The sequence below is a fragment of the Ambystoma mexicanum genome, chromosome 3p, assembly GCF_040938575.1.
Source record: "Ambystoma mexicanum isolate Mex_15411 chromosome 3p, UKY_AmexF1_1, whole genome shotgun sequence".
NCBI lineage: Eukaryota > Metazoa > Chordata > Amphibia > Caudata > Ambystomatidae > Ambystoma > Ambystoma mexicanum.
The window spans coordinates 198,743,375-198,768,811 of NC_090925.1; the positions used below are offsets into that span (position 1 = coordinate 198,743,375).

The 25,437-nt window shown below is 48.5% G+C and overlaps 1 protein-coding gene across 2 annotated transcripts in view; it reads left to right on the top strand.

Annotated features, from left to right (window-relative positions):
• The first annotated feature begins 3,074 nt into the window (after nucleotides 1-3,074).
• The window catches only part of GPR162 (G protein-coupled receptor 162), a 210,998-nt gene continuing 188,635 nt past the window's right edge, over nucleotides 3,075-25,437 (top strand). Inside the window, exon 1 of one of the 2 annotated variants that reach the window (XM_069650629.1) lies at nucleotides 3,075-3,271. The gene's annotated coding sequence lies outside the window, so the exon portion shown is untranslated. Of the gene's footprint in view, nucleotides 3,272-3,343; nucleotides 3,467-25,437 lie in introns of those variants that run through there. The other variant, XM_069650630.1, reaches the window with a different exon arrangement.

Sequence of the window (25,437 nt, forward strand, 5' to 3'; positions counted from 1 at the left end):
ACAATATTTCCAGTTACTTAACACAATCCTATCCCCTTAGTTTGCCATTCGCCTCAGTCTACTCACCATTCGTTTGTCAATTGACTCAAGGCCTTTGGTATCGTCTCCTCCTCCAACCGACCACTTTGCCTTGTATCCACAGAGTGCCTGTGGAAACCGGGCAGAGATTTCATCAAAGAGGGACCTGCCCACTGTCTCGACTCTACTTGCAAGTTTTCTATTGGGCCGCTCTCCACAGGAAACCCTGCGATCTTCCTGCTAGATGGCGGAGGATGTCCGATTGTCCGAAGTTCTGGAGACAAACTAGTTTGGATCAAAACCATCCATAGTGCTACCATGTGAGCGTTGGAGCCCTTTTTGACAACGCACATGCAGTGGATGTGAGACAGAATAACTGTGATGCCAAATATTCGAACCAACTCAGGAAGATGGCAAAGTATTTCTGTTTTATTATCAATTATCTAAATTATGGAGTTACAACAGACATCAACAGAGGTTCGGCCAAGCTCTCAGGGCAAATCCCTAAAAACAATCTTTTATACTAAAAATTTGTCATAAGTGATGTCATACTACGTGGCAAATAAGAACAATCTATGGGGGATTGTGCTAGGACTAAGGGGAACATCTAAGTATACTTTCTATAAGGGATTGGGTTGTGATTGGGTCTCTACTATCAGGTGGACAACTTGTGCCCTCCTCTAGTGCAAGTCATGCTCAACACTATTAAGAAAGCAACTTATTATTGGCTCTAAAACTATAAGGCTCTGTGTTATATGCCCCTCTATAATTGGTTGGAACTGTTGTGCCATGTCTGGAACATTTGGTTCATTTAGCAGCACATAAGCTCATTCCCAGGTGCTGGCAGGGGGACTTGACTTTACCTCCCCTTCCAATTAGCACAACGTCTTTCAGCACCCATGCCTTCTGCGATGACGATTGTCTTTGAACTTGGCCTTGCAATGGATTTTCATCGCTGGGAATATAAGAGAGTATGGGTATGCACTTATCTTAGTTCTGTGACTGCATGCCCATCTCTATTTTTATCCTTAGTTCACGTGACAGGAGACCACGATCTGGTATATTTTACAGTAATTAAATGTCTTTTAAATGAATAAACTTGGCACACATAAGAGATCATTATAAGTATGGCGGTACAGCAACAACGGCGCCGGTAGTGCTACCAGCGCCATTGCTACCGTACCGCCATACTATGAGCTGTGCTCGCTGGTGCTGCACTGGCCGCCAGGTCAGACCTGGGGGACTGACAGGCACCCGCAAGCACAGCAAGTCGGATGCACCGGCACCGTTGAAAACGGTGCCGGTGCATCCGACGTACCCATTCCCATTGAGCCCTATGGGGCTCGAATGTGAATGGGAATGTACCGGGCCCGGCAACCGCGAAAGGGCAATTACCAGGTCCGGCTGGGCCAGAATAGCCCGGTAATTGCCCATTCCTGGGTGGCGGACACAAATGCGAGTTTGGAGGTAGCCTTGCCGGTTTTACCGGCAAGGCTATCTCCAACTTCATAATGAGGCCCATGGTGTTCTTTTCTCTTCTCTTAACAAGGGAGGATTCAGCTTCTCATGTTAACTGCCTTTGATGTACCTGTGGAATAAATGTTAGGTTAATGCAAGGCAAATCATGACTGAAATGTTCTCTAACTCCAGTAGGTTCACAAAATCTTCAGAAACTTTCCCATCAACTCATTCTGGTGTGATGTTTCAGCGGTATAGTTATATGCTGAAAGGTGGGCTGGTTCCTTTGAGTGAGTTCCATAAAAAAGCCTGTTATGGTACAGGTGATTGTTCTGCAATTGGTGAAGCTATTTGGTTGCTATCCTAAGGTTTTGGAGGGGAATAGCTTTATACTTTGGAGCGGTTTGCTGGATGGGTATGTAGAAGGATAGTCTTTGTTTGTAGTCTACACATTGTTTAGTAGCGACTGTGCCTTCTGTCTCTTCCTTAGTTTTGTAGTGTTATGTAAGGGGGGAGATGTGTTGGGTTTTAACTAATCTGGTTATTTTCCTATGTGTGGGTCTGAACCTGGAATGTTGAGAATGGGGTGTTGGCTCTGAGAATGTATTGCTTTGATTCCAAAAAAGTCAATTTGGAACTTATGCTTGGTAAAGAGGGACCGGTGGATGCTTCTCTCCCATAAACTTGTCTTTTGTCTATCCTGTTGTACTTACCTGTAACATACGAACCCAGTAAAGACCACTTATGTCACCTGAGGCTCCTGAGTAATATGTCCAACACAAAACCTACAATTTAACAACCCTTCCTGACTTCCTGGCGCCGTTGCCTACGCCCTCTCTGACAATGACTCCTCCTGACTCCCTGACGCCGTTGCCTACTCCCTCTCTGACAATGGTCCCCCATGACTCCCAGGCACTATTCCCAACCCCTTCACTTACTCTGTTACCTACTTCCTGTCTGACACTGCCCGTTTCACCTGCCCCTCAATGATACAGGTGTGTCACCCTCTCTGACACTCTTTCCTTCTCCCTCCTCTGAGACTGGCCTGGGCCCCACCATTCTCAGGGGCAAGGGCCGTGCCTCTCTCTATGACGCAGGTCAATTCTCGCTCTCTAGCACGCTCCCCTTCACTCTGACAGTATTCCCTCCTGGCCCACTGACACTATTTCTGACATCATCTCCTCAGCCTTCTCTGACGCTATTCCCTACTCACTCTCTGACCATGTTCGCTGCTCTCTCTCTGATGCTGATCCCTCCTGACTCCCTGGCACCGCTGCCTTCTCTGACACTGCCTAGTGTTTCTTTTCTGACACTGATCACTGCTCCCACTCTGTTCCCTACTCCCTCTTTGACACGGGTCCCTCCATTCCACTTTGAAACCTGTGCCTCCTCTCTCAGTGACACAGGTGTGTCATCCTCTGTGACACTCTCCCCTTCTCCCTCCTCTGACACTACCCCCCACCCCCTCATTTTTGGCACAGGCGCCTCCTCTCTCAACGACACAGGTGTGCCACCCTCTCAGGCACGCTTCTCTTGGCCTTCCTATGGCGGGGGTCCGCCCAGCCCTCCTTTCTCAATGACACGGGTCGGGCCTCCCTCTCTGACGCCGGTCGATTCTGCCTCTCTGACAGCATCCCCTCTCCCTCTCTGTCACAGGCCCCTCCCCTCTCAATGACACTGGTCGGGCCTCCCTCTCTGACGCCGGTCGCTGCTCTCCCTGGCTCCTCTCTGGTCCCTCCTCCCAGAGGCACACCGGAGGGCTGGCCCCGCGGATAGCCAGGGACCTGGACTCGAGGTGAGCAAAGAGGGTGCTGTGGGGTGCTAACAAGGGGAGGGGGCTGCTGAGAGGAAAGGGGGGGGGCGACGTCAGGGATGGATGCATGCAGGGGGAGTGTGCTGACAGGGGGAGTGTACTGAGAGGACGATGGCGAGGATGCTGAGGTGATGAGGAGGATGCTGAGGTGGTCGCCATGGCAGCTGTAACCAGGAGGTAAGCCTGATTCACCATCTCTCAATATCTCGTATTTCCACTCTTTTCGCTCACGCTTTGGGTTTTGATGTGACCCCCTGTCGCCCTCGGCCTATCGTCCGCCTTGTGGTACCCAGGTCTGTACCCCCGCCTCCTTCTCTATTGTCCGCAGGGATCTCGTGCCCCTCCTCGTGAGGCCTCCCTGAGTCTGTGGAGGTTGGGGTTGGCGGGGAAGGGGCGTGGGAGGGTGTTGTCTGCTGCCCCAGGCTCCTGTGTTGTATCAAGTGTGGGCGAAGGGTACGCTTGCGCCCCCATCCAGCCGTCTGGGCACCCGCCCTCCTGTCCATTGCTTGCTGAGGTGACAGGGGGCTTTACTCGCCAACACATGATAATGTATTTCTTACACCTGCCTGCCATCTCTCTCTCGCAGCTGCTCCTCGCTCACCCCCTCTCTTTTCATCTCTTTTCCTCCATAGCACATCTTTCTTTCCTTCGTCCTGTCTCCCCGCCCCTCTATTACCCCTCCCCACCGCTTCATTCATCTATATGCCCTTCTCTCTTCTCCCGGGTCTGTCTCTCTCCCCCTTTCTTTGCAAGTCAGTGTTTCTTTACTTCTTTCCGCGCACCCCTCTCTCTCTCGCTTGCTCCCTCTCCCTCTGCTCTCTCTGTTTCTCCCTCTCTCTCCCTCCCTGCATGTACCCGGCCCCTCCTCCCTCGCCTATCCCCCTCTCGTCCTTATCTCTCCTTCTGCACCTGCCACTCTCGGGCACTCCTTTATTTCATCCTCCTGTGTCTGCTTTATTTTCACCCCCGCCCCCCCTCGCCTCTGTCTTCCTTCCTCTATCTACCACCCTGTGATCACTGTCTCTTCTGAGACCCCCCGCCCCTCCCCCACCTACTTGATTCTATCGCTCTTCCTGCCCCCTCACACCCTCCCTGTGTTTGTCCTGACACTCAGGGCTGTTGCTAGGTCTGGAAAAGGTCAGGGGCTAATGTCAGGAGTGTTGGGACTCAGTGCTAGCTAGCCTTTTGGTTCTAGCCCCTGAGCTTCTACTGCCCCTTCCTCTCTCTTTCCGGGCATCTCTCTCTTTTCCCTTTCTTTGTAGCACTTTTCCTCTCTTCCCGTGTCTCTCCCTCCCTTGCTTCATCTGTCCTCGCATTCGCTTGCATTCTGCATTTTTCTCGTCCCACAGGTATACTCCTGTCTCCCCTTCCTACCCTCTTCCTGCCCCCTGTGTATGGGCTTCTCTCTATCTGCCTTTATATTTCTTCACCCCCCCTACATATTCCTATACCTGTGTCTACCCTGTCTCGCCTCCTTCATGCACATGACTTTCACTGTCCTGTATCTCTCACTGTCAGCCTGTCTCAAACACGCATCCCTCCTAGATCACACCTTCCGCCCACTGTTTTCCCTTGCCCACGCCTTTTTCAGGGATGTCATTTCACCAAAATGCCAGGGGTAGCGGAAGTGACATCACACGACCCTTGACCCCCTGATGACATCACAGGAAGTGAGACCCCACCACGAAGTGATATCGCGGGAAGCAATGAACACAACCTTTCACCCATTGACAAAACAGGAAGTGGCATCACATAGCATTATACACTACAAAAAATATGGTTAAGATATCACTATAATGTGATGTACATTTCATACAAGAATGGATTGCCAAATGTATCGTTAAGATGAGTGTGTATAGGCCCATATTACCAAATTACTGTGAATGCAAGCAGACGTCCATGACCAAATGGTAATGATGTGTTATTATACAGCACTTACGCTTAAGCGCTTTATATAGACAAAATATACACCCAATATCACCCAACCTGTGTGGGTACTCATTAATTGACCTCAGAAGGATGAAAGGCTGAGTTGAGGCGTTTAAGAACAGACTAAATCAGTGACTCACCCCCTGAAGTTTGCCTGAAATAAACCTTTAATGAGTCTAGCAATTATTGTATAGAATTCCAGAAAGACACATTATTTGGTATTCCTATTCTTTCTTATTTAGGGTCAGTGCTGAAAGTGTTAGACTTGTGGCACTCCTGTTCTTATTTTTCTTCTTTTTTTTAAGGGGCCTGAACAAGAAAGTCAGCCACTCCAGAAGTAAAGAGCCACATGGTGCTGGCCACAGCCCAGGAGGTGGCAATACAAAAAAAAAAAATGAAAATATAAATCTTATTTTTTTTTTAAGAGGTCGCAAGGGAGACCACATAAGTCGCAAGGGAGACCTCAGAGGTCGCAGTTGCAAAATGACGTCCCTGTTCTTTTTGTGTTTGTTTCTGTAACTACCCCATTATCTGCTTCCCTCCTTCTATATCTGTCTCACTCTCCCCGCTCCCTCTTTCTGTGTCTACCCACTTACTGTCTCATTCTATGTCTGTCTCACTTCTGGTCTCCCTCTTCTTTGCATGCCTGCCCAATGTCTCCCTCTTTCTAGGTCTACCCACTCTCTATCTCTCATCCTCTGCCTCCCTCTTTCTATACCTGTCTCACTTCTGGTCTCCTTCTTTGCATGCCCGCTCAATGGCTCCTCTTTCTAGGTCTACCCACTCTCTATCTTTCACCCTCAGCCTCCCTCTTTCTATACCTGTCTCACTCTTGGCCTGCCTCTTATGTTCAATGCCCAATCTCTGTCTCCCTCTTTTTACAACTCTCTCCCACTCTTGATCTCCCTCTTTCTTTCTCTACCCACTGTCTCTCTCTTCCTCTGTCTGTCTCCCTCTTCTTTGATCTCCCTCTTTCTTTCTCTTCCCACTGTCTCTCTCTTCCTCTGTCTGTCTCCCTCTTCTTTGACTGCCCACTCTGTCTCTCTCTTTCTATATCTCTCTCTTTTAATATCCCTCTTTCTCGGTCTACCCACTCTTTGTCTCTCACTCTTGATCGTTCTCTTCCTTTCTCTACCCACTTACTGGCCCTCCCTATATCTGTCTCACTCACTGTCTCCCTCGTTCTATGTCTACCCACTTACTGGCCCTCCCTATATCTGTCTCACTCACTGTCTCCCTCTTTCTATGTCTACCCACTTACTGGCCTTCCCTATATCTGTCTCACTCACTGGCTCCCTCGTTCTATGTCTACCCACTTACTGGCCCTCCCTATATCTGTCTCACTCACTGTCTCCCTCTTTCTATGTCTACCCACTTACTGGCCTTCCCTATATCTGTCTCACTCAGGGTCTCCCTCTTTCTATGTCTACCCACTTACTGGCCTTCCCTATATCTGTCTCACTCACTGGCTCCCTCGTTCTATGTCTACGCACTTACTGGCCCTCCCTATATCTGTCTCACTCACTGTCTCCCTCTTTCCATGTCTACCCACTTACTGTCTCTCTCTATATCTGTATCACTGCTGGTCTCCCATTTCTTTGTGTGCCCGCCCAATGTCTCCCTCTTTCAAGGTCCACCCAGTCTCCGCCTCTCACCCTCTGCCTCCCTCTTTCTTTATCTGACTCACTCGCTGTTTCCCACTTTCTATGCATGCCCACTGCTGTGTTTCCTTTCTATATATGTCTCACTCTTGACTTCCCTCTTCTTTGTCGTCCCACTCTGTCTCTCTCTTTCTATATCTCTCTCACACTTGATCACCCTCTTCCTTTCTCTACCCATTTACTGGCTCTCTCTTTCTATGTCTGTCTCACTTCTGGTCTCCCTCTTTTTTGCATGACAGCTCAATGTCTTCATCTTTCTAGGTCTACCCACTCTCTGTCTCTCTCACCCTCTGTCTCTCTCTTTTTATATCTGCCTCACTCGATGCCTCCCCCTTTCTATATCTCTCTCACTCATCTCTTTGTGTGCCCGCTCAATGCCTTCCTCTTTCGAGTTCTGCCCACTGTCTGTCTCCCTCCTCCTATATCCGACCGCCACCCCTCTCCCCATGTTGCTCTTTCTGCATCTGTGCCTCTCCCTCTCTCCATGTCAGTTCCACCCTCTGTCTCCGCCTTCCTGTGTCTATCTCTTTACTTTCTCTCTCTGCCGCACCCTCTACCTGTCTCTCTCTCTCCTTGCACACATTACACTCTGCGTGGTGCACTCTCGAGTTCTAGTATTCTGTATCTGCCCCCCCTCCCCATCTATCTGTATGGGGTTGCCTGTCTCCCGCTTCCAGTAACTGCCTCTTCTCATTCTGATTCTCTAACTGGCCAGACCCGTGACTCCCTTCCCTTTAAATGTCCCACACTCTGTCTCTCTCTTCCTCTGCCTCCGTATTAGCGTAACTGGCTGTCTCTCTAGTCCAATCCTTTGCTTGCTCTTTCTGCGGCAGAACCGCTCCCCGCCTCCCTCTTATGGACCGCTTCCCCGCCCTTTGTTCCACGCCCTGTACTTGCTCTACTGGAAGTCTCTCTTCCTTCCTGTAACTGTCAAAGAATGTCTCGCTCTTCCTGTTTCTGCCCTACTTGCTCTCTGTCTCTTTCTATATCTGCTCCCTCACAGCCTCTTCCTACATATGACCTACTCTCTCTGTAAAACTCTCCTTCTGTATCTGTCCCACTCTATGCCTCTCATCCTGCATCTGTGCCACTCTATGCCTCTCATCCTGCATCAGCCCAACTCTGTGCCTCTCATTCTGTATCTGCCTCACTCTCTGCCACTCATCCTGTATCTGCCCCACTCTCTACCTCTCATCCCGCATCTGCCCACTCTCTGCCACTCATATTGTATCTGCCCCACTCTCTGCCTTTCATCATGTATCTGCCCCACTCTATTCCCCTCATCGTGCATCTGCCCCATTCTCTGCCTCACACCCTACATCTACCTCACTCTATGTCCCTCACCCTGCATCTGCCCCACTCTCTGCCTCTCACCCTGCATCTGCCCCATTCTCTGCCTCACACCCTACATCTGCCTCACTCTATGCCCCTCACCCTGCATCTGTCCCACTCGCTGCCACTCACCCTGTATCTGCCCCACTCTCTGCCTCTCACCCTGCATCTGTCCCACTCTATGTCTCTCATCCTGTATCTGCCCCACTCCCTGCCTCTCATCCTCTGTCTTCCCCCACTCTATGCCTCTCATCCTGTATCTGCCACACTCCATGCCTCTCATCCGGTATCTGCCCCACTCCCTGCCTCTCATCCTGTATCTGCCCCACTCTGTGCCTCTCATCCTGCATCTGTTCCACTCTCTGCCTCTCATCCTGCATCTGCCTCACTCTCTGCCTCTCATCCAGCATCTGCCCCACTCTATTCCTCTCATCCTGCATCTGCCCCACTCTATGCCTCTCATCCTGCATCCGTCCCACTCTATGCATCTCATCCTGCATCTGTCCCACTCTATGCCTCTCATCCTGCATCTGTCCCACTCTATGCCTCTCATCCTGCATCTTCCCCACTCTATGCCTTTCATCTGTATCTGCCCCACTCCATGTCTCTCGCCCTGTATCGGCCCCACTCTATGCCTCTCATCCTGTATCTGCTCCACTCCCTGCCTCTCCTCATGTATCTGCCCCACTCTATGCCTTTCATCCTGTATCTGCCCCACTCCCTGCCTCTCATCCTGTATCTGCCCCACTCAATGCCTCTCCTCCTGTATCTGCCCCACTCTATGCCTCTCATCCTGCATCTGCCTCACTCTCTGCCTCTCATCCTGCATCTGCCCCACTCTATGCCTCTCATCCTGCATCTGCCCCACTCTATGCCTCTCATCCTGCATCTGCCCCACTCTATGCCTCTCATCCTGCATCTGCCCCACTCTATGCCTCTCATCCTGCCTCTGTCCCAATCTATGCCTCTCATCATGCATCGGTCCCACTCTATGCCTCTCATCCTGCATCTGTCCCACTCTATGCCTCTCATCCTGCATCTGCCCCACTCTATGCCTCTCATCCTACATCTGCCTCACTCTCTGCCCCTCATCCGGCCTCTGCCCCACTCTATTCCTCTCAACCTGTATCTGCCCCACTCTATGCCCCTCCTTCTGTATCTGTTCCACTCTATGCCGCTCATCCTGCATCTGCCCCACTCTATGCCTCTCATCCTGCATCTGTCCCACTCTATGCCGCTCATCCTGCATCTGCCCCACTCTATGCCTCTCTTCCTGCATCTGTCCCACTCTGACTCTTCCTTCCTGTTGCATACTCTTTCTAACTCTAGCTCCACCCCGTCCTCTCTTTTACAGACATCCCCACTCTATGCCACTCTCTCTCTCCCCATCCCTCTCCCCTCTATCTTTCCCCCTCCCACTCTCTTTCCATCTCCCTCCCTCTGCCCTCTCTCTCTCCCTCACGCCCACTCCCCCTCTCTCTCGCACTCTCTCCTCTCATCACCATCGCCCTCTCATTTCCTTTTTCTGTCCCTCTGTCCCTCTCTCTCCCTTCCTGTGTCTATCCCTGCTAGGAGTTGTGGCCAGCCCTTGGTGACGGGAGGGTTGGCAAACACTAGCAAGTATGTGTCACCAAACCAAGCCGAGGCAATAGTGCAGTAAGGATGGGCAGCCGGTAACAATGCCTGCCCTTTTGTAGGCGTGCAAGCGTCCTGTCATCTTCCTGAGGTCTGTGAGTGAGGCACAGTGAACTAATCAGAATAAGGGAGCACAGTCTCGGGAGGATAGCTCAGGGGCAACGTGCTCGCCTTGGAAGCAAGACGATGCGGAGGAACACAGGTTCGATCCCCGGGTCCGCGCTTAGAAACCTCTGGCTATTAGGCGCGTTATAGATAACCTATCATATCAGCGAGGGAAGAAGATGCATGCTATATGGAGTCCAACTCAAGATACACAGTAATGCAATTGCACCAATCTAAGCTCCAAAAATGAACCAATCTCCACCCAGGACAGCAACAGGGATGTATCTGTTAGTTGGGTCGTTGTAAGGTGCCAACCAACCACGGGAAGAGAATCCGACCATCTTTCCCAGGATCGAGGGAAAAGTGCATAAAACAACAGCGAAGCAAGTGCTTGCATTGCGAGGCCAGGGAGAGCTTCCAGATGCAAGGGAGGGTAGTCTGCAGAAGCACACTTGCCCGTAAGATGTCCTGCATAGGGAAGGCCTCAGGGCAGGCTGTTCCAGAGGCAGGACCCGGCTGCACCCAGCTTCTTCCTTCTTTTCTCGGAAAGCTGCAACAACTAGTGTTGTAGAACCGGAGGATCAAAGAAGTCTTGCAGGGAGGTCTTTTTTCACTTTTTTGCCCGAGATACAGCAGACCATTAGTTCCAATAAGCTGTCAGCATAATGCCGAGGGGTTTCAAATCAATGCACACTCTGACCGGGAGCCAGTGCAGGGATTGTGGGGCCCGTGTGCTGTGGTCCCTGGGTGTAAGGAGGCTTGCTGCTTTATTCTGGATCACCTCTAGTTCATGTTGGAAGTTCTGAGGGAGCTCAGAGAGGAGACTGTTACAATACTCAAGGCATGAGAGTACTAAGCAAAAGGGACCTGCACGTTTTGAGACAGGTTGAGGAGTGGGAGGCGGCTCCTGGGGAATTGCAAGCAGGAAACTGAGATTTTGGTTATTAGTTCCTGAATCTGTAGACCAAAGGAAAGTAGGGTGTCAAAAAGATAACTCCACGGATTTTGGCTGAGGCAACAAGGGTGGGCCGGGAGGGGTGTTCCTGCAGATGGGAGTCAGACGAAGGAGAGAGTCGAGGGAATGGGGGCTGTCAAAGTAAATGATCCCCTTTAAGGGGTTCGGCCAGGGGTTGCTATCATCCAATCCTGAATCTGTGGCAAGTGCTGAGAGGTCTGATGATGGTGGTTTGATTACTGAAGACGACCTGAATTTTCTCGGGAGGATAGCTCAGGGGCAATGTCCTCGCCTTGGAAGCAAGACAACACGGAGCACCACAGATTCGATCCCCGGGTCCGCGTTCAGAAACCTCTGTGTATTAAGCACGTTATAAATAACCTATCATATCATGAGTGTCATCTGCATAGGTTGGAAAGATGGGTGCAAACAGAGAGATGAGGTCAGCCGCATATCCCAGGTAAACATTAAAGAGCCACGTGGACAACATGAAGCCTTGTGCACTTCACACTGTCGGATGGTAGGATTGAAAAAAAATGGGCCTGAGCCGACCTGAATTTCCCAATCAGGCAAGAAGGTAGAGATTCGGCAGAGAGCAGAACCGGAAGCGACCAAAGTTGTCTCCACGCGGCGAAGGATGGATTTGCGGTTAACAGTGTCAAATGCCACTGAGACGTCAAGGAGGATGAGATTCGAAGGGCAAGTTGCAGAGAGTGATGACAGAATCTCATCTCACAAGAAAAAATGGTGGTTTCTGTGCTTCTAGCGTGTCGAAAGCCCGATCAGTGATCATGCAGCAAGCCATCCAGGCGACTTGGAGTAACACTCCAGTTGACTGATAGCCACCTAGTCCAGAATTTTGCTGATTAAAAGGTGTGCTGTAAATAGGATGCTGGTTTGTTGGAATGGTGGGGTGGACATTGGGTTTTATAAGAGGAGGTGTTATACAGGTTTTCTTTAAGGTCTGAAGGTAAGGGCCCGATTGCCGAGAGGTTTCACTACGGTAGTTAGGGCCGAAGCGAGGGCAAGAATGCTGTCCTTAATGGTCTTGGCAGGGTTCAACCTGCTCACAGGAAGCTTTCATGTTCTTTATGAGTGACAAGAGACCTGCTTGAGGGATTGGCGAGAAGGTTAAGAATTAGGCATTTATATCTGAATCAGAAGCAGGGGGAGCTGCAGTTCTAGGTGCGCTAGAGATTGTAAGATTGACGGCATTGATTTCTTTCCCATGGGAAAGAACAAAGGGAGCAGGCCTAAGTTTGGGGGGCAACTAATGGTGCTCTAAGTTCTTTGTAAATCCTGAATCGCTCATCTGTACAGTTAAGAACAAATGCAATGCGGCCATGCAGGAAGACCTTTTTCTTCCGGAGGCTAGTTGTTTGGTCGCTCTTCAGCCACGCATTTTTGTTTCCGGGGGATAGTTGTTTAGTTGCCCTCCAGCTAGGCATTTTACTTCCGGACTATAGTTGTTTAGTTGCCCTCCAGCTAGGCCTTTTACTTCCGGAGTATAGTTGCTTAGTTGCCCTCCAGCCAGGCCTTTTACTTCCGGAGTATAGTTGCTTAGTTGCCCTCGAGCCAGGCCTTTTACTTCCGGAGTATAGTTGCTTAGTTGCCCTCCAGCCAGGCCTTTTACTTCCAGAGTATAGTTGTTTAGTTGCCCTCCAGCTAGGCCTTTTACTTCCGGAGTATAGTTGCTTAGTTGCCTTCCAGCCAGGCCTTTTACTTCCGGACTATAGTTGTTTAGTTGCCCTCCAGCTAGGCCTTTTACTTCCGGAGTATAGTTGCTTAGTTGCCCTCCAGCCAGGCCTTTTACTTCCGGAGTATAGTTGCTTAGTTGCCCTCCAGCCAGGCCTTTTACTTCCGGAGTATAGTTGCTTAGTTGCCCTCCAGCCAGGCCTTTTACTTCCGGAGTATAGTTGCTTAGTTGCCCTCCAGCCAGGCCTTTTACTTCCGGAGTATAGTTGCTTAGTTGCCCTCGAGCCAGGCCTTTTACTTCCGGAGTATAGTTGCTTAGTTGCCCTCCAGCCAGGCCTTTTACTTCCGGAGTATAGTTGTTTAGTTGCCCTCCAGCTAGGCCTTTTACTTCCGGAGTATAGTTGCTTAGTTGCCTTCCAGCCAGGCCTTTTACTTCCGGACTATAGTTGTTTAGTTGCCCTCCAGCTAGGCCTTTTACTTCCGGAGTATAGTTGCTTAGTTGCCCTCCAGCCAGGCCTTTTACTTCCGGAGTATAGTTGTTTAGTTGCCCTCCAGCTAGGCCTTTTACTTCCGGAGTACAGTTGCTTAGTTGCCCTCCAGCCAGGCCTTTTACTTCCGGAGTATAGTTGCTTAGTTGCCCTCGAGCTAGGCCTTTTACTTCCAGAGTATAGTTGTTTAGTTGCCCTCCAGCTAGGCCCTTTACTTCCATATTATAGTTGTTTTGTTGCCCTCCAGCTAGGCCATTTCGTCCAGAGTTGGGCTAGTTGATATATCAAGTTTTGGAGATATATCGATATATTTTCAAAATCGATATATAGGATGAGACAATACCTTTAACATCGAGATATATACATGCATATACATTATTACATATACTACCATTTTTTATTTACATTTTGATATTTACACAGCTGTGTGTACTCTCAAGCAGGAAGAGGAACCCTGTATTTGCACTTTATTTTGATCAATGTCTTATAAAAAAAAGGTGTTTGTGACATCTCACGCGTAGTTTGCTGCTTACAACTGAGCATTTAACCCACATAAACAATATTGCAATATATATCTATATTGCCATTCAGCCCAAAATATCAAGCTATGACTTTTGGTCCATTTCATACATCCCTATTCAGGAGGCTAGTTGCTTGGTCGCCCTTAAGCTAGGCCTTTTTCTTCTGAGGACTGTTGCTTGGTCACCCTCCAGCTAGGCCTTTTTCTTCAGGAGGGTCATTTCTTGGTCACCATCCAGCTAGGTCTTTTTTCTTTCTGAGGATAGTTGCTTGGTCGTCCTCCAGCTAGGCCTTTTTATTCCGGAGGATAGTTGCTTGGTTGCCCTCCAACTAGGCCTTTTTCTTCCAGAGGATAATTGCTTGGTCACCCTCAAGCTACGCCTTTTACTTCAAGAGGGTCATTTCTTGGTCTCCCTTCAGCTAGGCCTTTTTTCTTTCTGAGTATAGCTGCTTGGTCGTCCTCCAGCTAGGCCTTTTTATTCTGGAGGATAGTTGCTTGGTCGCCCTTCAGCTAGGTTTTTTTCTTCCAGAGGATAATTGCTTGGTCACCCTCCAGCTGGGCCTTTTTCTTCAGGAGGGTCATTTATTGGTCTCCCTTCAGCTAGGTCTTTTTTCTTTTTGAGTATAGTTGCTTGGTCGTCCTCCAGCTAGGACTTTTTCTTCCGGAAGATAGCTGCTTGGTGGCCCTCCAGCTAGGCCTTTTTCTTCAGGAGGGTCATTTCTTGGTCGCCCTCCAGCTAGGCCTTTTTCTTCAGGGGGTTCATCTCTTGGTCACCCTCCAGCGAGGCCTTTTTCTTCTGGAGGATAGTTGTTTGGTCGCCCTCCAGCTAGGTCTTTTTTTTCCCCGACGATAATTGCCTGGTATTTCTTCAGCCAGATTTGTTTTCCTCAGTGTCTGTGAATTTTGTCTAGCAGCGTTCAAGTGCTCTTCTTTCTTTTAGTAAGGTTGCAACTTCTGGATGGATCATTCCCTAGGTTAGTTTAGGGTGAGGGAGGGCATGACTTTTTTAATTGATGATGGGAGCCAGTAGGTCTGAGTTAAATGACCTCCAATAAGGAGTCGGGTGATTCTGTAGCCTCTGATGAGTTGGAGAAAGTTACGGAGAAACTGGCCAAAATGAGTGCCGGCAAAACAAAATGGGAGAATTTCAGTTAAATTCTGCTGCGCTGGCACAGAGGTTTCAATCCCAATACCGTGGTTTATGGCTGAAATAGCTTTACACACCTTCTTGCTCTACCACGTGAATGTTTTGCACAAGTCGGTGGACAAAACGTTTAGGGACCCTTATTTGAGCAACATATTCCAACACGCACAGCAGAGGCAGACAAATGCAAAACTATGCACACATAAAAAAATAAAGGGCCATTTCATCCACCCCCAGATGTGGGGAAGCTCTCAAAGCCCTCCTTTTAACAACTGGGCATCTGGAAATCCAGTTAAGTCCTAAAACTAGGAAAAGCTTGACACGCACACACAGACCCCTCCCAAATGTGTATTAACCATGTGCAGAAGATAATAGCTGAAGGGCAGCCCTTAGGGTGTAGGAGGTCTGGGTAGTAGTTAAGCCTGAACATAGAGAAGCACCTGTGGCCAACCACTAGTAGCGGGCCAGCAAAGGCAAAGTCTAGGGTGGATTGGTAAAGCCACCACCCTGATAAAGTTTTATACGTGCTAGCAGCGCAGCAAGAGGGCTTTAAATAAGTGGATAAAGTTATAATGCACAATAATATGCTTACAAATCGAATATTAAGGGAACACCTGAAAGGTCAGGGTTCGAAATTGGCTCTTGCTTCTAGCACAGTAGAGCCTGGTTGGCTTGAAACCAACAGCCACCAGGACCTAGCCTTTGGCTCCTAGGGTCAACTGGTGTCTTACAAACATGTAAATGTGACATTAACTCTTGAGTATTTGAGAATGCTATGCATGTTCCTGCATAAGGGGCATCTCTGGTAGCGCCTGGTTCCCCTGCAGTAGCTCCTGCCTACAGGGTGATGCTCGACACCCAGGAGCTGCTGTTAGCTCCTGTTCATCGAATCTCAGTGTCGACCACTGCAGGGCATGGAGACGGAGGATGCAGCTGGTTACGGGCACAGGATACTGGTTAGGGAAGAAAAGATGGACCAAGTCATCTTGCATTTGTTGGTCGATCTGCTGCTCTGCTCCCGTAGAAGCATCTGTCAATTCCTGCCAGTTTCTCGGGATCTGACCTTCCAGGCTGCACGGTTGCGTCCCCGGTTCTTCATCAGCCCCCTCCCCCTTGACCTCTTCTGCAGTGAGAGAGGAGGCAAAGTGTGTTCCCTTCAAATGTCCCCAGAGGTTCTGACGTTCCCAAACTGCTGAGCACATGGGGTGCTTCCTCTTGGCCACTGGAGCATTGCCACTTAATCCCAGCCCGGGAATTTTCTCTTACATGCCTCTGAGTGCTGCGGCATTGGTTCTTGCAGAGAAGTTCACCGCGCAAACAGGATTGTGCACATGTCTGGGTATCTGTCTTCAAGACGTACTCTTTTTTGCAAGGGCCACTGCATCTATGCAATGTAAAGAAGTGAAAAGGGGATGCTTATAGTGGCCTATTTACCAGTTTTTTGGCCTTGCTCCATGTGTCTCTATAAGAGAAGAGGGCAGAGACAGGTTGCTAGCGGGAGAAGCAGATGCAAAACCTGTGATGTCCACGACTGCAGGTCGAGAGTACCTGAATCCTGTGTGCCATTCTGTTTCCATGGTTTTGTTTGTGACACGTGGGGTTATATTATCTGCAGGGTAGAGCCCAAAATCTGATAGGTTGAAGAGATTCAGATCTGGGTTGTCTGCTGATGTGCGGTCGGAGGTGGGGGGGGAGCGGAGATAGGATTAAAGAGGAGAGATTAGTCGTAGCTTGACTAATGTTGATGAGAAAAACTGACCGGCTGTGCGAGGGGAGGATTTCTGTGTGTAGTGTAAGGTGATAGGAGATTTAGAGAGGAGTTGACTACTCAGGTAGAAGAGGAGGTAGCGAGCGTGTCAGCGGATGGGAATTTGGGACGCCATTCATTGGGATAGCGTTGCCGTGGATAGGGTTATTGGTTGGTTGGGGTTTCGGAGCTGGATGCATGCGGCAGTCCTTTGTGTCGATTTCAGTGTTCGTCTCATGTCATTATTACTTGAATTGCCAGGTTTTGAGATGTTTCAGGCAGGCCGGGTGATCTTCTTCTGTTCCCGGGTTTTTGGGCACGGAGCTCCAGAGCCTGTCTGCGTGTAGGGGGGAGGGATGTTCCGTGCCATACCCAGTTGAAGCTTGACACTGTTACTAGGAAATCATTGTTGGATCGAACTGTTCTAGGTGGTAGGTGTGATTTTGCTTGTGATGGATTTTGGGTCCCTGTTGTGGAAGGTGCGGTGGGTGATGCACAGAGATTTGAAGAGAATCCTCCTTTTAATCTGGAGCCATTGGAGAGTGTGAAGTGCTGGGGTGAGGCCTTCATATCTTTTAAGCCTTGGAAATGATATGATAAGTCATTTATAACACGCCTGTACACAAGTGAACCATCATGATGCCGTGTTTTGGACACTCAGTAGTCTATTGAGTAGATATTCCGGGACTGCACCCAGGGTATGGGCTATTGGCATACTCTAGCCTTGATCGTACCAGCGAGATGACTGCCATTGTCCTGTGCCTGTAGTTCAGGCAGGGCGAAGAGGTTGTACAGATGGCCTAGACGACAGACCCTTGGTCCCCATAGATCGTTCTTTGAACCCCCTTGTCAAGGCGGAGAGTGCTACTCAACAAGATCGGATGCCTAGAAGATACCCAAGTCCAAACAGCATTATCTGGTCTAGCTCAAAGCTCATCATTACAGAGGCACTTTTGGGTACACATAAGGGAAGTGTTAGGGCACCCGGTACCTATTCACCCTATTCACACTGTCCACTAGGAGATGCCTTCCTCCAGAGTAAAAAGTGTGCAGGCACCAGGAAAAGAAAGCTGCCAGTGGGATGTTCCACTCCTAATCTTCCACCTTGATATTTGTTTGACACCCACCCCGAAGATGAAGGGGGAGCAATGCTCCCTGCAACTTACGCCCCCAGAATTTCCAATCTTAGCTTTTCTGAGAACAGGGAGCAGAGGAGTTGCCCCTCACCGCAAAAAGTAAAGAACCAGTCCAACCCCCACCAGTAAGAAACATATTTGTTGGCCTTCATGCCCCGTACAGGCCATCGCACTGCAAAGAAAGAGGAGCTCCCATCCAGGTGTAGCAAGACACCCCGTTTCCAGAGCAGGCGGCCTTGCAAGAAACCCTTCCAAGAGACCCATCCCATAGCTCTCATCACCACATCACACCACGTCATGCTTCATGGCATGACCCGTCTACGGGTGGTGCGTCAGGTGATCGCCAGTGGTCTGCAGTCAGTGCTACCCGGCCCTCAGTACCTGCCCTTCTTATTTTTGAGCAGTCTGCACTTCTCAACACCTGAAAGAGAGTACGGGTACTCAACTATGATGCCAGGTGAAAACGAAAGCTTTTCTTTTCACTTTATGGCAACTTAAAGGACTAGGCTTCTGCAGCTTTTCCTAAGGAAAGCAGTGCTCTCTCCCTCCTCCTCTCTCCACCACCCGCAGTGCCCATAGTGTCTCCTTCAGGGCCCACCCTGCAGAACAAAAGGAGAGACAAACATGCATCTACAGGCGCTGAACACAGTTAATAACACAAAAGGGAGCCTGACACCATCAATTATATGCAATTTTGAGCATCATTGCTTCAGGACTAACATTCAATGTATTCAAAATGTAAACCGTTTTTCAAGAAAATAGACTACCTATTAAGAGTGTGCTTATCACTCAATACAAACGATTGTTTTCAGGGACGTCATTTCACCAAAATGCCAAGGGTAGTGGAAGTGACATCACATGACCCTTGACCTCTGATGACATCACAGGAAGTGATATCATTTGACCCCACCCTGAAATGACATCACGGGAAGCGATGGAACACAACCATTCACCTCTTGACAAAACAGGTAGTGGCATCACATAGCATTGTTCCTAAGTACACTACGAAAAATATGGTTATGATATCACTATAATGTGATGTACATTTCATGCAAGAATGGATCGCCATCTGTATCGTTAAGATCAGTGTATATAGGCCCATATTACCATATTACTGTGAATGCAAGCAGACGTCAATGGCCAAATGATAATGTGTTATTATATAGCACTTACGCTTATGCGTTTTACATAGAAAAAATATACACCCAATGTCACCCAACCTGTGTTGGTACTCATTTATCAACCTCAGAAGGATGAAACGCTGAGTTGAGGTGTTTAAGAAAAGACCAAATCAGTGACTCACACCCTGAAGTGTGCCTGAAATAAACCTTTAATGAGTCCAGTAATTATTGTATAGAATTCCACAAAGACAAATTGTTTTGTATTCCTATCCTTTCTTATTTAGGGTCACTGCTGAAAGTGTTAGACTAGTGGAACCCCTGTTCTTTATTTTTTTTAAGAGGCCTGAACAAGAAAGCCTGCCACTCCAGAAACAAAGAGCCACATGGCACTGGTCCCAGCCCAGGATCTTACCTAACCTTTTTTATTTTTTATTTTTTATTTTTTTGGGGTAGCAAGGGCGACCTCAGGGATCGCAGTTGCGACCCCGGAGTGACGTCCCTGAATCTTTTTAATATTTAATTTTCTGATCACGCCTTTTATTTGTCACAGACAATTCTATAGACGCAGCGCCTGCGTTACTAAGGGCTAGAGTGCTTCCCTATTTGGCTTTAGAAACACACACACACACACCCCACACACACCCACACACACACACACACACACCACACACACACACACCCACACCACACGCACACACACACACCACACACACACACACGCACACACACACTCTCACAGATACCTGCTGCAATGTACCTAGTGTCAGCTTAAGTTTCAACAAAAGAAAGAAAGAGATAGAACATGAGATGCATTCTCATAGCATGCACGTGCACAGTGTGCAAGAAACTCAATGTTCTGCAGCCCTCTGGCCGCTTCAAAGGTGCCAATTGTACAACGTGCAAATATCGCCAAACAGTTCAACAATACAATCTGCAAAATACAGAATACAATAGTCAAATTGATCAAAACATCATTTTCTGTAGGGAATATATTTCCTTAATTTGGGCACCTCTTACTGGTTTCTCCTACGACGGCGCTAACATATAACCGAGATGTAAACAGGTACTGAGTGCTGCAGGTGGGTATACATAGTAGCCTGCCTTCCCTGGGCGTGTTTCAGATGTATCGCTGTTATTAGAAGTGCTTTGTCTGATATGTGAATGTTTCAGTAATTGGAGTTGTGACCGTTTGCGACTGAAAACTCGCACACAGCTCCAGTTACCTACCGAATTTCTTATTAGTCAATGAAAGCAAGCCATAATAAAACTTCCCTTCTAAAGTTTAGTTTACAGCTGTGATATCTGCTAGTTTGCTATGCAAGAAAGAAATTCGCACCAGGGAGAGACAGATTATCAATCAGAATCTGTCTTTCCCAGGCGCATTTTTGTAATCGCCGCCCACACCCATGGCATAAAATAGAAAAGGAACTAGATCCCTTTTCAAATGGCGGTGGCCATTTGTTTTCCATTTTTTATGGCCACTGTCATCTGAAAAGGGAATTAGTCCCGTTTCTATTTCAATGTCGGTGGCCATTCTTAAACTTTTGTTTTTTCCTCATGAGATGGGCGTGCGCACTTCGCGCTGAGCTCATCTCAAGGCGGGAAAAAATAAAGACATTTGCACTCTGGTTAAACCCCGAAGTGCGAATGGCTTTCACGCCCATGGCGGGGTGCGGACATGGCCAGTAATGGCCCACAGCCCGAGCAGAGGCCCTCGCTTCGTTCGGACCTATGATGGCTCGAGCTGGTGGGTCATTGCCGGCCATATCCTCCACCCCGCTTAAGGGGTGACAGCCACAGACTCATTTAAGATAGATATTCAAACTTTCTTAACACAACGCATAACAACATACTGGAGTGTGAATGGATCTCAGATACACTGCTTTACCGAAGTGTGTGCTCTTTGGCACATAATTTAATCTCACTGGGCATTTCCTGAAAACAACAGGGTGTGCCTAAAGGGGAACTGTGCCCAAGGTGCCTCTGCCAAAATGGCTGGCACCAAAAATGCTGTGCCGGAACGTCTGGCTTCGTAGCTTGGTAAGTACCTTCACTTCTTTTTCCCATTTAAATCACTGTCTGCAACCTTTGGCTCTCGAGATGATTTGGACTATAACGCCCATCAGCCATACCCAGCATAGCAATGGTGCAGAATCATGAAAGGTGTAGCCCAGAGTATCTGGGGAGCTCCAGATTGCAAACCTCTATCCACAAGGAGTCAGCAAACACACCCGAGTCTCTATCCCTGTCTGTGCTCACAGTGGCTTATCAGAACCGTTCCAGTCAGCTACAAAGTGAAACAATCCAAGCGCACCTGGGGCTACGTGCTGTGCTCTCCTCCCGCTGTCTCTTTTCTTGTACCTTTGTGCCTAAACTTTCTCTATTTATAACTCTGCTCTTTTTCGTCTCGGTGAGCACATTCATAGTTTGATTAGAAAAAAGGTGGCATTTATTTGAGGTCATTGTTATGGGGGACGGCTATTGGCATCAAGCAGGCCCTGTTGGTGCTATGGACATCAGCACCTTGAAGGCCCAGTGCCTCGGGGGTTTGCCGGGGAGCACCCGATCTTATGTGGGGACAGGGCGGGCCATACCCATCTCGTGCGGACCCCGACCGCCATACTGGTAAGTGGGCACCATGGCCTCCAGGCCCGTGCTCGCACGGTGTGGGCCTGCAGGCCTGGATGAGACACAGACTCAGTCATTCCCTTATGGAGTCTGCAGCCGGTCTGAGGCACGTGCCTGCAGTTGCTCCTTTCATTAGCTTGGGCCATGACACTGCCACACTTAAAAGGGCATACACTTGGGAGGGTCACACACCACAGTAATATGAGTTTTTAGTTCATATTCCTCATCCTTGGCCTCCCAGCATACACGATAGAATTGCCCAAAACAGTTTGCTAATAAATTGTCCTGACCTCAAAGCCCCCTCGCCCCAAGCCCAGCATCGGTCTAGCAATAGTTCCAGGATGCTCTCACAGATGCAACAAGAAAGACATTTAAAATATTGTTTATCGAAATCTACAATTAACACGTAAATCAAATAAAATGTCCTCTCCCACCATGGCCACCTCTGTACCATTCACTTGTGCAGCACCCTCACATGTGATCTCCCACAACCAATACATGCGGGTTGTTACTGCGGCTTCGCCTCCCTTGCTTGCATTCTGTACCGCTTTCACACTTTCTGGGGCTTCCCTATCTCCCAGTGTTTCTACTTCCCCTTTCTTGTTATTATCTGTTTCTATCTCTTCCTCTCTCTCACCCTCACCACTGTCTCCTCCAGTGATTCCACAACCCCGTTCTCGTTATTATCTGTTTCTCTCCCTCTTTCTCTCTCTTGCCCCCACCTCTCTCTTCTAGTGTTTCTACTTCCCCTTTCTTGTAATTATCTGTTTATATCTCTTTCTCTCTCTCTCTCTGCCCCACCACTCTCTCTCCCAGTGTTTCCACATCCCCATTCCTGTCATGATCTATTTCTATCCCTCTTTCTCTCGGTTGCCCCACCTCCAGTGTTTTATCTGTTTCTATTTCTTTCTCTCTCTGCCCACCACTTTCATCCAATGTTTCCACATCCCCTTTCTCGTTATTATCTGTTTCACTACCTCTTTCCTTCACTATCTCTTTCCCTCTCTCGCCCCACCGCTCTCTCTTCCAGTTGTTCAACATCCCCTTTTTTTGTTTTCTGTTTCTATCTCTTCCTCTCTCACCACACCAATCTCTCTTACAGTGTTTCCACATCCCCTTTCTCGTTAACATCTATTTCTCTCCCTCTTTCTCTCTCTTACCCCCACCTCTCTCTCTTCTAGTGTTTCTACTTCCCCTTTCTTGTTATTATCTGTTTATCTCTCTCTCTCTCTCTCTGCCCCACCACTCTCTCTTCCAGTGTTTTCACATCACCTTTTTTGTTATTATCTGTTTCTATCTCTTTCTCTCTCTCGCCCCACCACTGTCTTTGAGTAGTTCCACATCCCCTATTTCATACTCTGTTTCTATCTCTTCCTCTCTCTCGCCCCACCACTCTCTCTTCCAGTGTTTCCACATCCCCTTTCTCATTATTGTCTATTTCTCTCTCTCCCCATCTCTCTCTCTTCCAGTGTTTCCACATCCCCTTTCTCATTATTGTCTATTTCTGTCCCCCGGTCTCTCTCTCGCCCCCCACCACTCCCTCCCCACAGTGGTTTCACATCCCCTTTTTTGGTATCTATTTCTATCTCTTCCTTTCTCTCGCCCCACTTTTCTCTTTTCCAGTGTTTCGACATCTCCATTCTCGTTATGATCTGTTTCTCCCCCTCTCTCGCCCCCTCTCTCTCTTCCAGTGTTTTCACATCCCCTTTCTCGTTATTATCTGTTTCTCTCTCTTTCTCTCTCTCGCCCCCACTACTCTCTTTTCCAGTGGTTCCACGTCCCATTTTTCATTATCTGTTTCTATCAGTTCCTCTCTCTCACCCACCTCTTTCTCTCCCAGTGTTTTCACATCCCCTTTCTCGTTATTATCTGTTTCTCTCTTTCTCTCTCTTGCCCACCACCTCTCTCTTCCAGTGGTTGCACATACACTTTTTTTGTTATCTGTTTCTATCATTGTCACTAGGGCTAGTAAGATCGTATGTTTTGCCCTCCCATGTTTCCCCTCCCTTGCCTCATCACGCTCTGAAACACATGTGTATGAGCACGATATAAATCAAATATCAATATCAATATCTCTTCCTCTCTCACCTCTCACTTCCAGTGTTTCTGCACCCCCTTTCTCGTTTTTATCTGTGTCTATCTCTTTCTCTCTCTCCCCGCCACTCTCTTCCAGTGTTTCCACATATCCTTTCTCGTTATTGTCTGTTTCTCTCACTCTTTCTCTCTCTCGGCCCACTTCTCTCTCTCTTCCACTGTTTCACATTCCCTTTCTCGTTATCTGTTTCTATCTCTTTCTCTCTCTTACCCCCACCTCTCTCTCTACCAGTGTTTTCACATCCCCTTTCTTGTAATTATCAGTTTCTCTGCCTCGTTCTCCCTCCTTTCCAGTGCTTCTACATCCCCTTTCTCGTTATTAACTGTTTCTCCCCCCCTCTCTCTCTATCTCTCTCACCCCACCTCTCTCTTGCAGTGTTTCCACTTCCCCTTTCTCGTTATTATCTTTCCATCTCCTTCTCTCGCCCCCACCACTCTCTCTTCCAGTGTTCCCACATATCCTTTCTCATTATTGTCTGTTTCTCTCACTCTTTCTCTCTCTCGCACCACTTCTCTCTCTCTTCCACCGTTTCACATTCCCTTTCTCGTTATCTGTTTCTATCTCATTCTCTCTCTCACCGCCACCACTCTCTTCCAGTGTTTCCACAGCTCCTTTCTCGTCATGATCTGGTTCTCGCCCTCTCTTTCACCCCCTCTCTCTCTTCCAGTGTTTTCACATCACCTTTCTCGTCATTATCCATTTCTCTCCCTCTTTCTCTCGCTTGCCCCACCTCTCTCTCTCTTCAAGTGTTTTCAAATACCCTTTCTCGTTATTATCTGATTCTCCCCCTCTTTCTCTCTCTCTCTCTTCCAGTGTTTTCACATCCAATTTCTTATTATTTGTTTCTCTGCCTTCTATCTCTTGCTCTCTCTCACCCCCACCACTCCCTCTTCTAGTGGTTCCACTTCCCCTCTCTTGTTATTGTCTGTTTCTCTCACACTTTCTCTTCCCACCTCTCTCTCTTTCAGTGTTTCTACATCCCCTTTCTCGTAATTATCTGTTTCTCTCCCTCTTTCTCTCTCTTGCCCCACCTCTCTCTCTCTTCCAGTGTTTTCACGTGCCCGTTCTTGTTATTATGTTTCTCTCCCTCTTTCTCTCTCTTGCCCCACCTCTCTCTCTCTCTCCCAGTGTTTTCCCATGCCCGTTCTTGGTATTATCTGTTTCTCTCCCTCTTTCTCTCTCTTGCCCCACCTCTCTCTCTCTCTTCCAGTGTTTTCACGTGCCCGTTCTTGTTATTATCTGTTTCTCTCCCTCTTTCTCTCTCTTGCCCCACCTCTCTCTCTCTCCCAGTGTTTTCACATGCCCGTTCTTGTTATTATCTGTTTCTCTCCCTCTTTCTCTCCCTCTCTCTTCCAGTGTTTTCACATCCAATTTCTTATTATTTGTTTCTCTGCCTTCTATCTCTTGCTCTCTCTCATCCCCAGCACTCTCTCTTCTTGTGGTTCCACTTCCCCGTTCTTGTTATTGTCTGTTTCTCTCACACTTTCTCTCCCCACCTCTCTCTCTTTCAGTGTTTCTACATCCCCTTTCTCGTAATTATCTGTTTCTCTCCCTCTTTCTCTCTCTTGCCCTACCTCTCTCTCTTTCTCTCTTCCAGTGTTTTCACGTGCCCGTTCTTGTTATTATCTCTTTCTCTCCCTCTTTCTCTCTCTTGCCCCACCTCTCTCTCTCTCCCAGTGTTTTCACATGCGCGTTCTTGTTATTATCTGTTTCTCTCCCTCTTTATCTCTCTTGCCCCACCTCTCTCTCTCTCTTCCAGTGTTTTCACGTGCCCGTTCTTGCTATTATCTGTTTCTCTCCCTCTTTCTCTCTCTTGCCCCACCTCTCTCTCTCTCCCAGTGTTTTCACATGCCTGTTCTTGTTATTATCTGTTTCTCTTCCTCTTTCTCCCTCTTGCCCCACCTCTCTCTCTCTCACAGTGTTTTCACATGCCCGTTCTTGTTATTATCTGTTTCTC